This window comes from Neomonachus schauinslandi, chromosome 5 (genome assembly GCF_002201575.2).
Source record: "Neomonachus schauinslandi chromosome 5, ASM220157v2, whole genome shotgun sequence".
Classification (NCBI taxonomy): Eukaryota; Metazoa; Chordata; class Mammalia; order Carnivora; family Phocidae; genus Neomonachus; species Neomonachus schauinslandi.
The window spans coordinates 99,814,377-99,817,599 of record NC_058407.1 but is presented as its reverse complement, the minus strand read 5'-3'; positions in this window follow the sequence as shown (position 1 = coordinate 99,817,599).

Sequence of the window (3,223 nt, the reverse complement as noted above, 5' to 3'; positions counted from 1 at the left end):
CTCTGCACTTTCTGATTTCACAATGTTGCCTGTGCATTTTTGTCTTTACAGGGTACATGCTGACCACTAGGAATCCCAGACATAGGAGCTGTACTTCTCCAGACAGAGTCTGAGCAAGACTTTGTAAAACCTAGGTGGCTCCAAACCACTCGAGGCGTGCATGCTTCCCGCAGATACTGACGCACCTTGGGTCACACACATGCACACGTGTACACCCCCTCAGAATTATCGGTGTTCATTATGTGCAATGATTTTGATCGGTCTCTCTCTGTTTTTCGCACTTGAGCACTTGGGTCTAGGCCACTCTCACCCTCACAATACCTCTGAAGGTAGCCAGGAATCTAAAGGCCCTCACTTGGTCCAGGGGTAGGCAACGTTTGTTGTTGCCTGTTTTTGTAAAAAAATATTTTTAAAAAAGGATTTATTTATTTATTTATTCGGGGCTGGGGGGAGGAATGGAGGGAGAGGGACAAGCAGGCTCCGTGCTGAGCGGGGAGCCCAACGTGGGGCTTGATCCCAGGACCCCGAGATCAGGACCTGAGCCAAACCCAAGAGTCAGATGCTTAACTGACTGAGCCACCCAGGCGCCCCTGTAAATAAAATTTTACTGGAACACAGTCATGCGTATTCCTTTATGAATTGTTTATGACTGCTACAGTGGCAGGGTTGAGTAGTTGTGACAGAGACTGTATAGACTGCAAAGTCGACAATATTTAGTATCTGGCCCTTTACAGGAAAAGTTTACAGACCTCTGATTTAGTACAGTGGTCTATTTTAGCAACAATCCATACTGAAGTGGAGTTGCCAGATTTAGCAATTAAAAATACAGGATCCTCAGATAAATGATGAAGAATTTTTTTAGACTAAGTATGTCCCAAATATCACATGGCGACCCTATGACAAGGGCTTGCACAGGACTCGTGTCCTTCCCTCGGTCCTACTACACCTCCCTCACTGGGCTTTGGAAGAGAAAGAAGTTGAGGGAAAGAGGGGCCTTTGGGATGATTTGCATTCTTTAGGGGAGGGAGTGTGGAAAGGAAGCCGGAGAACCATCTTTGGTCACTTCTGCCTTCTTCACCCTGAGAAACGGGGGACGTCCAGCTTGGGTCCTCCGGGTGCAGCTGGTAGGCTTCCGTGATCAGTAAGCACTCTTCAGACTGCCCGAGTAAATGCTGAAGGGAGTGGGGTAGGGGAGGAACTGTTTCACTCTTCACGCCTGGAAGTGCTTCTTTCAACGAGCAGCTCCCTGTGCATCCGGCTGATGGTTATAAATCTTCTCACGGTCTGGTTTGGTGCCCCGATCTTCGTCCCCGGGAGATGCGGAAACCACTACTCTTCGCTGGTAGATGTGGAGGTAGGTCTGCTCACCCACTCCGCTTCCTCCTCTCCATGTCCTCCCCGTGGCGGAGGGTTGGTTGACGTGGCTTGCGAGGGAAGACACCTCTGCAGTCACCTGGCCCCTGTAGCCGAGAGGGGCTGGACAGAGTAGCAGTTAAGTGCCCCAGACCTGCAGCCAGCCAACCTGGGCTTATATCCTGGCTCAGTCTTTTCAGGCGACATGACCTGGGGGAAGTTACCTACCCTCAGAGCCTCCAACCCCTCATCTGTAAAACGCAGGGACGCTGGTAGTACCTATCTCGTGGAGCTGTTGTGGGGACCAAAAGGATGGAAACGTGAAGTACTCGGAACGGAGCCTGACACGTAAGCACTTGGTAAATGTTCGCTTGTTCTCTGTTTCACAAGCTGACTTGGAGAAACCTATCGCCCAATGTGGTGGCCCTAAAACCCAGCCTCCGGCAGTGTGAACTCTGCCCACTAGGTGTCACCATTCAGCAGGCACTGTCCCTTAGCTTGACTTGGGGGAATGTGTGCTTATCATTTTTGATTTGACTTGGTGATTTCAAGGGGGATAAATGGACACACAATCTTTTGAAGTCCTTGGGGCTTCGGAAATTCCAGCAGAACTGCTGACGACCAGGCTGGAAGGAGCTGTTTGGAGTACTGCCTTTGTTCATAAAGTGACATATAATAATTTTTGTTGTTGTTGTTCAAACCAAGCTATTTTGAGAGTGAAAGGGGGACTATTCATAACTATGCCAGGACAAGTGGAGTAAATGGGGTGTGCCCTGACAACCTGGATATAGTCACCTTATCAATAGGGTAATTATTCCTCAGCATTCCCAGAACCTCCAGGACAGAAATGCGATGACCTTCCTTAGAAGTCGGCCACAGCGAAGTGTGGCTCCGTGCTTTTGGGAGCTCCTGCCCTAAGTCTGTCTTGCCTCCTTGTCAGGTCAATTATTTGAGTTTTGTCCTCAACAGACTTGATCCGCCTCACGGACTGCAAGTCCCCTTGGGTATCTTTGTGTTGAATAATCCCATATCCTCTACAGCTTTTCCCCATGTGGTTTTCTTGCAGCCGTAAACCCCTCTGGGGGCACTGAGTCCCCATCTCTGGATGTGTTGATGGAGGGTGAACAACCACCTTCTGGGTTATTGCTGAGGGACCGCTAAGGTTTCTCCATCCCTAAGGCTCCATAATTCTATTATTTCTGATTTATCTTCCTTTAAAGGGCAGGAGGAAACCAACATTTGTTAGCCTCCCAGCATGCATCAGATATTGTGGTTTTTTTTTTTTTTAAGATTTTATTTATTTATTTCAGAGAGAAAGAGAGAGAAAGCACAAGCAGGAGTGGCAGGCAGAGGGAGAGGGAGAAGCAGACCCTCCCGCTGAGCAGGGAGCCCGATGCGGGGCTTGATCCTAGGACCCCGGGATCATGACCTGAGCTGAAGGCAGATGCTTAACAGACTGAGCCACCCAGGCGCCCCAAATATTGTGCTTTTGCCTCCATCATCTTAGTTATCCCCTCAATCCTGCGGCATTGATACTATTAAGTCACACAGTTCACAGGTAAGGAAACTGAGGCCTAGAGAGGTCACAACCCATAAGAGGCAGAACCAGGATTTAATTCCGGGTCCTTTGGGCTCCAAAGCACCTTGGTCACTTGCACACCAGGCTGCCTTTCTGTTTTTACAGGAGGACCTGCTCCAGGGCAGGTATCTCTGGCAAGTCCCTTTCCCTCCCTGGGTCTCAATTTTCTCTTCTCCAAGCTGGGCAGAGCTAGCCATACTGTGTTAAAGGGCTGCCCCAGTGACTGGAGACAGGCGGGTGGTTAGTGTAGGAAGACTCTATGGAGGGGGAGGGGGGGGGTCGTGAACAAGG